General features: G+C 38.1%; 1 protein-coding gene and 1 long non-coding RNA gene across 2 annotated transcripts in view; both read right to left on the reverse strand.

The window, feature by feature from the left end:
* LOC145439116 (uncharacterized) overlaps positions 1–13,968 on the reverse strand; it is a 289,490-nt gene that overhangs the window by 121,917 nt on the left and 153,605 nt on the right. The gene's annotated exons all lie outside the window — the stretch shown is intronic.
* LOC145443422 (uncharacterized) lies at positions 6,899–8,910 on the reverse strand. The gene is made up of 2 exons (XR_013916428.1): positions 8,736–8,910; positions 6,899–8,250 (listed from the first exon to the last, which is right to left on the reverse strand). It is a non-coding gene; the product is annotated as an uncharacterized LOC145443422 (long non-coding RNA).

Below are 13,968 nucleotides of genomic sequence, written 5' to 3' on the forward strand. Positions count from 1 at the left end.
TGGGTCGAATTGTTGTTCAGTGTCAAGTCTACCTGTTGAAACGTACATTAAACAGCGCAATCCAATTAAAACCACGAATCTATTTTCATTTCGTCACATACAGAAAAATAAATTTTCTTTCTCCAACACATACTTGTAACCAATCGCTTTCATTAAACACACAACACCATAAAAGTATTTACTTTCTACAACATAGACATTCCGATGTAGTCAAGAAATATTTTTATTAATCAAAATCATCGATTTCTGTTCACGGCGTTAGTGTGTGCATGTCATACCCGTGGGCCCCGTATTAAAATGGACACGACACGACTGACTGTAAGGAGATAGAAGTCTATCACATCGATTTACATGTGGTCTTCGCTACGGTTTCAAAAAACGAATCATCTCTTTTGCATTGATCTAGACCGAGCAAGTTAGTTAATGGCCATGATTGTGTTTGTCATATGCGAATGATAGGGTTACTGTCAAATCTACATACAACAATCTTCTGACGATCATAATAGCAATTTCATTTTCCGCCCCTTCATAATTGTACAACTCGGTAACTACGTTTAACAAGACCAATCACACTACCGGCGTTGAACACAAGATACCTATCCAAGTAAAAATATCATTCTGGTTTGGACAACTGACGTTTACCTGTGTAAAATTATCATTTTCACTTGGAGGTCCACCGTTACCTAACTAAAATACCATTGTCCTTTGGAGATTTATCGTTTACCCAGTGTAACAATCCCCTTTTCACTTGGAAATCTATTTTTGGCCTGAATAACAAACCCCTTTTCACTTGGAAATCTATTTTTGCCCTGGATAACAAACCTTTTTCATTTGGAAATATATTTTTTCTCTTGGTAACAAACCTTTTCCACTTGGAAATATATTTTTTCTCTTGGTAATAAGCCTTTTTCACTTGGAAATATATTTTTTCTCTGAGTAACAAACCTTTTTCACTTGGAAATATATTTTTTCTCTGAGTAACAAACCTTTTTCACTTGGAAATATATTTTTTCTCTTGGTAATAAACCTTTTTCACTTGGGAATATATAATTTCTCTGGTTAACAAACCTTTTTCACTTGGAAATATATTTTTTCTCTGGGTAACAAACCTTTTTCACTTGGAAATATATTTTTTCTCTGGGTAACAAACCTTTTTCACTTGGAAATATATTTTTTCCGCGGGTAACAAACCTTTTTCCCTGAGCAACAAACCTTTTTCACTTGCAAATATATTTTATCCTGGGTAACAAACCTTTTTCACTTGGAAATATATTTTTTTCGCTGGGTAACAAATCTTTTTCGCTTGGAAATATATTTTTCCCTGGGTTACAAACCTTTTTCACTTGGTGATCCGTCGTTTACCTGAGTAAAAATATCATTTTCCTTTGGGGATCTGGCGTTTACCCAGTGTAACAATACATTTTCTCTTGGTCATCTAGCTTTTCCTAGAGTAACAAAACCATTTTCATTTTGAAATCTGACAACCACACCGACAATTTGATATTTTTGTATTTTCTTACAGCGAACAGCGACAAAATATACACCAACAACGACTCCGATACATTTGTCTAATCAAATATTCACTTGTGTTGGTGCATCCCATCAAAATCGTCGGTTACCCACATGCAATGCGCTCTTGTACACAGAAATGCATGTTCTGGAAAATTGGACAATAGACTTCGATAGTTCTGTGATGTCCGGGTTCGTGCTTTGGATTTTCCAGAGTCAAAATGTCTGAATAAAACACCTCCTTGACGATGGTTGGTATGTGGATAACGGTGTTCGGAAAACGGTTGGATTTATGTCACCCATCGCGATAACAATTCCAGGTCGAGTTTTCCCCCGCATGTTTACTATATTGTGTCTTTATTGGTCAATGCATGTCTCGACATTCAGTTTGAAATCGGAAACCCTGATAAAGTATGTAACCGGATCCGGATATCAACTCTGAATCGATAAACCAATGAACAATATTCAAAGTAAACATGTTACACCCTGTGTTTCCACGAAAAAATACCATCCAGACATACGTCGCGCTTGTTTGCCCACATCAGTATACGCGTAAATGGAGGTGTGTGACATTGCATGCAATGTGTTGGTATACAAACATCGATCCACAGACATTATCATAGCCGGTAATTTTGATGCAGATCGAATGTCATCACACCCGATAACAATACCAATAAGCCACATTGCAATGACTCTGAGTCAATCTGAAGTATGACATATAGACACACAAACATGGAACCTTGACATGGTTATTCGCACGACGGTGAAAGTAAACTGTACAACATATACCAATAGAGCGTTCACAGTCAAATATGCGAACCATGCACAATCATATACCCAGATTTTTGTTGGATATGTACAAATCCGATAAATCGATACATTTCTTTCCCTTCGACGTCAATAATACAAAGGTCATTCCAATTCGTCGCTCGAATGTGAGGTTCGTCTGGTGTAAAATCCATGTCAAATAACACCAAAGTGTGCTTTCCGTGTTTTATTATTTCCACCGTCGCTTCTTGTCTGTGTCGTAACACTATGGTGCAGGGACTTGAAAAACGGTGGATTGTGAAACGGATTGACATGACCAACAGAATCGAGGTCAATAGACTTGTGACGATGTCGTTTCAAAATGCTCCGATATGACGAGCGCAACCTCGATCTCTTGTGGTGACGACCGTTTCGAAATGTTACCGGACGAGCTAGACCCTTACGAAAGTGTGTTTTATGATTGTGTGTGAAATCACGAGGTAGTGTTCTATTGTGGTGTACGATTGCAGTCTTCATTCCACAGAAACACACCTTATTGGATCACAGTATCAGTCCGAGATTTGCATAATCACTGTTCACGATATTTGTCTGGAGTCGTTATGTGGGAGTAGCGACATCCATTGATCGTGACTGAAAGACTGGTCGCAATCATTTCGAGCACCGTACTTCGATAGTTCACCATGGTCAAACGCTGCTGCAGAAAACTTCGGTGTGGACAACACATTGATCGATGTATCCAATTGATCTGGGTGGTCCGTCTACAGATAGGGTCATGACTATCTTGCGATAACACCATCGAATAAATCAGTGAACGGTGTCGATATATCGATGTAATAGCGCGGACTCAGAGTCATTGCAATGTGGCTTATTGGTATTGTTATCGGGTGTGATGACATTCGATCTGCATCAAAATTACCGGCTATGATAATGTCTGTGGATCGATGTTTGTATACCAACACATTGCATGCAATGTCACACACCTCCATTTACGCGTATACTGATGTGGGCAAACAAGCGCGACGTATGTCTGGATGGTATTTTTTCGTGGAAACACAGGGTGTAACATGTTTACTTTGAATATTGTTCATTGGTTTATCGATTCAGAGTTGATATCCGGATCCGGTTACATACTTTATCAGGGTTTCCGATTTCAAACTGAATGTCGAGACATGCATTGACCAATAAAGACACAATATAGTAAACATGCGGGGGAAAACTCGACCTGGAATTGTTATCGCGATGGGTGACATAAATCCAACCGTTTTCCGAACACCGTTATCCACATACCAACCATCGTCAAGGAGGTGTTTTATTCAGACATTTTGACTCTGGAAAATCCAAAGCACGAACCCGGACATCACAGAACTATCGAAGTCTATTGTCCAATTTTCCAGAACATGCATTTCTGTGTACAAGAGCGCATTGCATGTGGGTAACCGACGATTTTGATGGGATGCACCAACACAAGTGAATATTTGATTAGACAAATGTATCGGAGTCGTTGTTGGTGTATATTTTGTCGCTGTTCGCTGTAAGAAAATACAAAAATATCAAATTGTCGGTGTGGTTGTCAGATTTCAAAATGAAAATGGTTTTGTTACTCTAGGAAAAGCTAGATGACCAAGAGAAAATGTATTGTTACACTGGGTAAACGCCAGATCCCCAAAGGAAAATGATATTTTTACTCAGGTAAACGACGGATCACCAAGTGAAAAAGGTTTGTAACCCAGGGAAAAATATATTTCCAAGCGAAAAAGATTTGTTACCCAGCGAAAAAAATATATTTCCAAGTGAAAAAGGTTTGTTACCCAGGATAAAATATATTTGCAAGTGAAAAAGGTTTGTTGCTCAGGGAAAAAGGTTTGTTACCCGCGGAAAAAATATATTTCCAAGTGAAAAAGGTTTGTTACCCAGAGAAAAAATATATTTCCAAGTGAAAAAGGTTTGTTACCCAGAGAAAAAATATATTTCCAAGTGAAAAAGGTTTGTTAACCAGAGAAAAAATATATTCCCAAGTGAAAAAGGTTTATTACCAAGAGAAAAAATATATTTCCAAGTGAAAAAGGTTTGTTACTCAGAGAAAAAATATATTTCCAAGTGAAAAAGGTTTGTTACTCAGAGAAAAAATATATTTCCAAGTGAAAAAGGCTTATTACCAAGAGAAAAAATATATTTCCAAGTGGAAAAGGTTTGTTACCAAGAGAAAAAATATATTTCCAAATGAAAAAGGTTTGTTATCCAGGGCAAAAATAGATTTCCAAGTGAAAAGGGGTTTGTTATTCAGGCCAAAAATAGATTTCCAAGTGAAAAGGGGATTGTTACACTGGGTAAACGATAAATCTCCAAAGGACAATGGTATTTTAGTTAGGTAACGGTGGACCTCCAAGTGAAAATGATAATTTTACACAGGTAAACGTCAGTTGTCCAAACCAGAATGATATTTTTACTTGGATAGGTATCTTGTGTTCAACGCCGGTAGTGTGATTGGTCTTGTTAAACGTAGTTACCGAGTTGTACAATTATGAAGGGGCGGAAAATGAAATTGCTATTATGATCGTCAGAAGATTGTTGTATGTAGATTTGACAGTAACCCTATCATTCGCATATGACAAACACAATCATGGCCATTAACTAACTTGCTCGGTCTAGATCAATGCAAAAGAGATGATTCGTTTTTTGAAACCGTAGCGAAGACCACATGTAAATCGATGTGATAGACTTCTATCTCCTTACAGTCAGTCGTGTCGTGTCCATTTTAATACGGGGCCCACGGGTATGACATGCACACACTAACGCCGTGAACAGAAATCGATGATTTTGATTAATAAAAATATTTCTTGACTACATCGGAATGTCTATGTTGTAGAAAGTAAATACTTTTATGGTGTTGTGTGTTTAATGAAAGCGATTGGTTACAAGTATGTGTTGGAGAAAGAAAATTTATTTTTCTGTATGTGACGAAATGAAAATAGATTCGTGGTTTTAATTGGATTGCGCTGTTTAATGTACGTTTCAACAGGTAGACTTGACACTGAACAACAATTCGACCCACAAAGCATATTCGTTGTATGATTTGTCACTGGTGTGTAAAGGGTTAGGAATATTTTGAATGATAATATCTACTAGCTGTTTTGTTGTGAGAGCGATCATGTGATGACTCAGCACTTTTCGTTAGCAAAGTAGATTGATCTATGTGAAAGATGTAAGAACCGTGGCTAGAAACATATGTACTTTGTTGTTGGGGAACTGCTATGGTGTTGACATAACCCTCTGGAAGTGAGTATGCTTTTCTTTCACGAAAGTTTACGTGGCTCCGTTGTAATAAATTTGTGTTGACTAAACTCGAATGGATACTGCAATTGTGCTGGACTTACACATGGTATTCGCATACTGTACACATACAAACTTTTGTGTAAACAACTCTGATGTTTCTGTTAGTACTAGTTCTGTGTTGAACTATTTGATTATTAAGATACATGAACACCCATTCAGACAATAAAGGTCTTGTGATATCGAAACAGTTTGTAGAGTCTAACCAACCATTCTTTAGTTTCGTAATGTGAGAATATCGAGTAAAGTTAATTACTTAGTGCGATGTTAATATCCTTCGTACTTTTGTAAGAGTTGTGGGATAACATACAAAGTAACTAATTGACACAAACAAAATGGTGATATTGTGAAGATGATGCCGCAACAAGTGATATTTTGTATCGGGTGTTTGTACTTTAGGAATAGCGGAGTGTGCGATATTTTGGATATGTGTGCACGGTTGTTAACTACGGTTGTTCTTGGGTCTTGCGTTGAGTAAATCATAACTATGTCTAGAATTCAAACACATCCAAGTAAGTTCTTTAGTGACTATGATTACATCTACTTTGACGAGAGGAAATGGGAAAATTAAAATGGATACTACTGACGAACAAAAAGTGCAAAATGGTTTTATCAGATTTAGGTGTAGGATATCTTTTCGATTTCTTTACCAGAGTGTGTTTTACAAATATCTCTAGTACACCAACGTATAGGGTACAATTATCAAACGTCGTACAAATTGTTTATGCGACGGCAACGACTTTGGGTTACTTGGTTTCGATCCTTTTGTAAAAGATTGTCGGACAATGGGGTTATAATCTTCTGTAATGATCGAGGTACGTGATCAAGTTTCCAATCAATTAATAATCGGACATACGACTTTGGTTTAACGAATCATAATATTTCTAAAATCATAAGACACAAATCGAAATTCATATCAATCAAGACCTTTGCATGCTTTGAGTTTTGTGATGGCGTTTATTTCACCTGATAGAAATGAGCTTGTATCAATAGTAGCACGAAACGCATTTATCATTTTCGGTGTTATTGTTCACCCACTTCGACTGGTACTCGATGCCAAAAGTGATATTTTCTAATAACCTTTACCACAACATCGGGTCTAATTATCGTGAATACTTTAATAATCAAGTCGTGGTCGAGCATTACAAAATCTCATATATCAAATCAATGTGTCAATCCTTATGTTTACAGTATGATACCTTTCAATGTAAAACCGGCGTTTGATTGTAAGAAATGAATTCTCAACTACGTTGGTCAGGCATTCAAATCCGGTATACTCAAATGTAATATGTTAATCTCAAACCACACACCGAGTAGTATTTACTTTGGTTTATAAAATATATCAAGTAGTAATTACTTTGTCTTGCAAAATAGTAACGACTTTTACAGTTGAAAAACAAAAGACGCGTCGTAGGGATATGAATACAACCGAACTTGCTATGGATTTTGGATTGTAGTGATTACTCGCGTAGTCTTGTCTACTTTTCGTAAGGATACTGTTGAGTTGGTTGGGTAAGTTACAAACGGATTGAATTGACAAGGTTTTTTGTATTTTACTCTTTTGTTCATGGGAAGATGCTAAAATGTTGAGACGTAATACTATTTCCGTTCACTCGATTACAACAAAAAATAACCTGATAGTTTGTTCAAGGTTTCGACAAATAGATTGAAAAATTCCGATTTAACTCATCGCGTCGCAAGTCGATCGCGGTACGCACAAGTGGTTGTCAAGTTAGAAATATTTACAACAGGTGCTATTTCATTGATTGATTCTATTGTGTGTAGTAACACATTAAAATATCGCGATAGTATTTACTGAAACTCTATTTGATAAACGGAAAGCAGGATCGTGAATAGAGTTGTAATGTAACATTACTTGTTTCAAAGTATAATCTTGAAATGTGGCTGGATCAAAGTTGGTAGTCATGTTTGTCAATCCTATTTCAATTCACACTATGTCAAAGTCCAAATATTTCATTTTGGATTATCTGGATTTATTTTTAGTACATCCCACGAATGGGTTCCGACGCCGCGCTATAACATTTTTGATGATAAGGACTCGAGGATTTTCATGATAGAGTTGACGAGTGATAAGATGTGTGTTTTTGTTAAGAGTTTGATTTCAAGTTAATAAAGACAATAACTGTGTAATGAACATACTTGTGATTCTTGATTCTTGTAGAGTTATAGTTGGTATTGATTCTATAAGTGTGAAAACAGTGGTGCAGAATGTGCGAATAATTCGATGCGGCTGAAAGTCGGCGTCAGTAATATTCAGGTTATGGTCGAATCAAAAGATTTCTCAAAATAATTAGAATTGTACCGAATTAACCCATTCAGATACGAATCAACTTGGTTTGTGTAGTAAGTTTCATTTCAAGTTGTCAAATTGACACATTACTTGTATATTCACATGATTCTTATCATACAACTAAAGTCAACCACGTTCCGAAGTGTCAAAACATATAGCAAGCACCAGAAAGTGTCAAATTGTTGGTTTTCGAATCACCGTCTGCGACGGCTCTGTGACAAACTAATTACCGAAATATTACCTTGTGAGCGATCGGTATGTCTTTAACACCAAGTCACTAAAATGGTTATGCCCGAGACATTATCTTGTCAGCGATCGCGGGGTTTTGCAAACTATTTCACACATTTTTTGAAGTGTTGGTTTGTGAACGCAGTTATTTGTTGATCGTTTTTCGTGTCGCTGCTGAATACCGAATACTCCTGAATGTAATAGTGCTGACTGGATTAGTGGAATAATCGATACGATAGTGCGCGTTCGAAATCCTCACAACAGATCGCGTCTCCAAAGCGGACGTAGTTAGTGGGTCACACATATCAAAACGCGCTCGCGAACATCTGTTTTTCAAAATCCCGCATTGTACTGCGGTTTAGTGAACTTCCCGTCGGAAATAAGTGACAATTTGTTGCTATTCAAGTTACCCACACTGATGGTTCTGATAGTCGGTATTTATTAAATCTTACCAGTGAAATCTAGTTCTGTGACAAACTGATTACTAAAATTTCACCGCGTGAGCGATCGGTATGGCTATGACACCAAGTCGTGAAAGATGGGTATGTCCGAGACATTATCTTGTCAGTGGTCGCGGGGTTTTGCAAACTATTTCACACCTTTTTGAATAAGCGTTAACTTCACAAAGGATTACGGCTAGAATAGAAATAAGTGACAATTTGTTGGTATTCAAGTCTCGCCGGTGATGTATCTGTTATTCGGCACTTATTACACTTATCATGAAATTAGAGTGAGAACATAAAGCATCAAGTTGTTGTTTTCGAATTTTGATGTCGAGTTGATAAATTTACGCATTAAATTACAATTCAACTTCGGTTGTGTATTGAGTGATAGATCGATATGCCGGAAGTGGTATCTTGTGAGCGATCGTAGGATTTTACAAATATTTCACATCTTTTTGAAGTGTTAGTTTGCGAACGCGACTATTGTTGATATTCGAATCGCCGTCTGTCGCACGCACTGCGTAAATCCTCTTACAAGCCACGTTTCCGTTTGTGCGGATATTGTTGGTGACTATTCAACACCACGCGAGAGATGGTTGAAAGTGCGAATCACGACCGCACCCATAAGAACACATGGCGCATCACCACATATCTCGTAAGAATACATGACACATCACCAGAGATACCATAAGAAACAATGGCACATCACCAGAGATCCCATAAGAACCATTGGCACATCACGAGCGATAGGGGGTCTGAAAGGGTACCATCACCAACACGAGTTTTCATGGCGCATCACCGCCGCAGCCCATAGCAAAAAAGGCGAGTCACGACCACGAGTTTTCAGGCACATCACCGCCGCTGCCTATACCCAAAAGTACGAATCACGACCCCGAGTTTTCAATACGAGTCACCACCACAGCCTATACCCAAAAGTACGAATCACGACCGCGTCCATAAGAACCCATTACGAATCGCGGCCCCGAGGGGGGTCTGAAAGTACGAGTCGCCACCCCCGGTTTTCAATACGAATCGCCACCCCGCCATAAGAGCCCCATGCAAAAATTAGCCGTTCGCGAGCGATCTACTTAACTACTAATACCATGATCGATTTACATTCGTTGGTCACAAACTGTCACTACTCTAAATAATTATTTTTCACTCAAACACAAAAACATACTTGTCGCCAATCGTTTTCATCAAGTACGAGTTCAAGAAACTTACTACGACATGAATTTTTATTTTTATGTTGTGTAAATAGGTAATAATTTATTCAAGTAACACTATATCAACATCATCGAGTTGTGCTAATAGATTTACATGCGGTCTTGTGGTTTTCATCGGGACATACAGCACGAACTAACTGTAGACTCCTCTCTGTTGTACAGCTACTCGGTAATCGAAATGCATTAACATGTAAACAACGATCTTGTTTCGTCACACCAAAAATATGTTCACTGTCGCGATACTCCGCACAAGACGTGCATAGCCTTTGCACACTCGTAATAGTATACCAACGTCAAGCGATAACGTTTAACAAGACCAACGACACTGAACCCACGACGTTTACCTATGTAAAATTACCACTTTCACTTGCCAGTCCATCGTTTACCTGACTAAACATATTATTTTCCTTTGGAGATCTGACGTTTACCCGGAGTAAGAAACCATTTTCACTTGTAAATATATTTTTTCCTTGGCTAACAAACCTTTTTTCACTTGTAAATATATTTTTTCTCTGGTTAACAAACCTTTTTCACTTGGAAATATATTTTTTCTCTGGTTAACAAACCTTTTTCACTTGGAAATATATTTTTCCCTGGGTAACAAACCTTTTTTCACTTGGAAATATATTTTTTCTCTGGGTAACAAACCTTTTTCACTTGGGAATATATTTTTTCCCCGATCAACAAACCTTTTTCCCTTGGAAATATATTTTTTCCCCGAGCAACAAACCATTTTCACTGAGCAACAAACCCTTTTCTCCCCAGGCAACAAACCCTTTTCGTTTGGAAAACTATCATTTACCTGAGTACCAATACCATTTTCGTTTTGAAAACTGACAACTACACCGGTCAATTTGATATTTTTTGTATATTGTTACAACAGACAGTGACAAAATATACACCAACAACGACTCCGATACATTTGTGTAATCAAATATTCACTTGCTCTGATGCATCCCATCAAAATCATTGGTTACTCACATACAATAACAATGTGCTGTTGTACATCGACATGTATGTTTTCGGAATTGGCGAATAAAGGGGTTTCTGATATGTCCGTGATGTCCGGGTTCGTGCTTTGGATTTTCCAGAGTCAAAATGTCTGAATAAAACACCTCCTCGACGATGGTTGGTATGTGGATAACGGTGTTCGGAAAACGGTTGAATTTATGTCACCCATCGCGATAACAATTCCAGGTCGAGTTTTCCCCGCATGTTTACTATATTGTGTCTTTATTGGTCATGTATGTCTCAACATTCAGTTTGAAATCGGAAACTCTGATAAAGTACGTAACCGGATCCGGATATCAACTCTGAATCGATAAACCAATGAACAATATTCAAAGTAAACATGTTACACCCTGTGTTTCCACGAAAAAATACCATCCAGACATACGTCGCGCTTGTTTGCCCACACCAGTATATGCGTAAATGGAGGTGTGTGACATTGCATGCAATGTGTTGGTATACAAACATCGATCCACAGACATTATCATAGCCGGTAGTTTTGATGTAGATCGAATGTCATCACACCCGATAACAATACCAATAAGCCACATTGCAATGACTCTGAGTCCGCGCTATGACATCGATATCTCGACACCGTTCACTGATTTATTCGATGGTGTTATCGCGTTGTAACATTACAAGATAGTCATGACCCTATCTCCGGACAGACCACCCAGATCAATTGGATACATCGGTCAATATCCGTCGTGTTGTCGACACCGAAGTTTTCTGCTGCAGCGTTTGACCAATGTGAACTATCGAAGTACGGGTGCTCGAAATGATTGCGATCAGTCTTTCATTCACGATGCATGGATATCGCTACTCCCACATAACGACTCCAAATAAATATCGTGCAAATCTCGGACTGATACTGTGATCCAATAAGGTGTGTTTCTGTGGAATGAAGACTGCAATCGTACACCACAATAGAACACTACCTCGTGATTTCACACGCAAGCATATTACACACTTTCGTAAGGGTCCAGTTCGTCCGGCGACATTTCGAAACGGTCATCGCCACAGGAGATCGAGGTTGGTCTCGTCATATCGGAGCATTTTGAAACTGTCATCACCACAAGGTTATTGACGTCGATTCTGTTGGTCATGTCAATCCGTTTCACAATCCACCGATTTTCAACTCCCCGCACCATAGTGTTACGACACAGACAAGAAGCGTCGGTGGAAATAATAAAACACGGAAAGCACACTTTGGTGTTATTTGACATGGATTTTACACCCGACGAACCTTACATTCGAGCGATGCATTGGAATGACGCTTGTATTATTGACGTAGAAGGAACAGAAATGTATCGATTTATTGGTTTCGTACATATCCAACAAAAACCAGGGTATGTGATTGTGCGTGGTTCGCATATTCGACTGTGAACGCTCTATTGGTATATGCTGTATAGTTCACTTTCACCGTCGTGCGAATAACCCATGTTACGGTTCCATGTTTGTGTGTCTGTATGTCATGCTTCAGATTGACTCAGAGTCATTGCAATGTGGCTTATTGGTATTGTTATCGGGTGTGATGACATTCGATCTACATCAAAACTACCGGCTATGATAATGTCTGTGGATCGATGTTTGTATACCAACACATTGCATGCAATGTCACACACCTCCATTTACGCATATACTGGTGTGGGCAAACAAGCGCGACGTATGTCTGGATGGTATTTTTTCGTGGAAACACAGGGTGTAACATGTTTACTTTGAATATTGTTCATTGGTTTATCGATTCAGAGTTGATATCCGGATCCGGTTACGTACTTTATCAGAGTTTCCGATTTCAAACTGAATGTTGAGACATACATGACCAATAAAGACACAATATAGTAAACATGCGGGGAAAACTCGACCTGGAATTGTTATCGCGATGGGTGACATAAATTCAACCGTTTTCCGAACACCGTTATCCACATACCAACCATCGTCGAGGAGGTGTTTTATTCAGACATTTTGACTCTGGAAAATCCAAAGCACGAACCCGGACATCACGGACATATCAGAAACCCCTTTATTCGCCAATTCCGAAAACATACATGTCGATGTACAACAGCACATTGTTATTGTATGTGAGTAACCAATGATTTTGATGGGATGCATCAGAGCAAGTGAATATTTGATTACACAAATGTATCGGAGTCGTTGTTGGTGTATATTTTGTCTCTGTCTGTTGTAACAATATACAAAAAATATCAAATTGACCGGTGTAGTTGTCAGTTTTCAAAACGAAAATGGTATTGGTACTCAGGTAAATGATAGTTTTCCAAACGAAAAGGGTTTGTTGCCTGGGGAGAAAATGGTTTGTTGCTCAGTGAAAATGGTTTGTTGCTCGGGGAAAAAATATATTTCCAAGTGAAAAAGGTTTGTTGATCGGGGAAAAAATATATTCCCAAGTGAAAAAGGTTTGTTACCCAGAGAAAAAATATATTTCCAAGTGAAAAAAGGTTTGTTACCCAGGGAAAAATATATTTCCAAGTGAAAAAGGTTTGTTAACCAGAGAAAAAATATATTTCCAAGTGAAAAAGGTTTGTTAACCAGAGAAAAAATATATTTACAAGTGAAAAAAGGTTTGTTAGCCAAGGAAAAAATATATTTACAAGTGAAAATGGTTTCTTACTCCGGGTAAACGTCAGATCTCCAAAGGAAAATAATATGTTTAGTCAGGTAAACGATGGACTGGCAAGTGAAAGTGGTAATTTTACATAGGTAAACGTCGTGGGTTCAGTGTCGTTGGTCTTGTTAAACGTTATCGCTTGACGTTGGTATACTATTACGAGTGTGCAAAGGCTATGCACGTCTTGTGCGGAGTATCGCGACAGTGAACATATTTTTGGTGTGACGAAACAAGATCGTTGTTTACATGTTAATGCATTTCGATTACCGAGTAGCTGTACAACAGAGAGGAGTCTACAGTTAGTTCGTGCTGTATGTCCCGATGAAAACCACAAGACCGCATGTAAATCTATTAGCACAACTCGATGATGTTGATATAGTGTTACTTGAATAAATTATTACCTATTTACACAACATAAAAATAAAAATTCATGTCGTAGTAAGTTTCTTGAACTCGTACTTGATGAAAACGATTGGCGACAAGTATGTTTTTGTGTTTGAGTGAAAAATAATTATTTAG

Source organism: Botryllus schlosseri, chromosome 1 (assembly GCF_051294905.1).
Source record: "Botryllus schlosseri isolate E-star chromosome 1, Bs_hap1, whole genome shotgun sequence".
Lineage (NCBI taxonomy): Eukaryota > Metazoa > Chordata > Ascidiacea > Stolidobranchia > Styelidae > Botryllus > Botryllus schlosseri.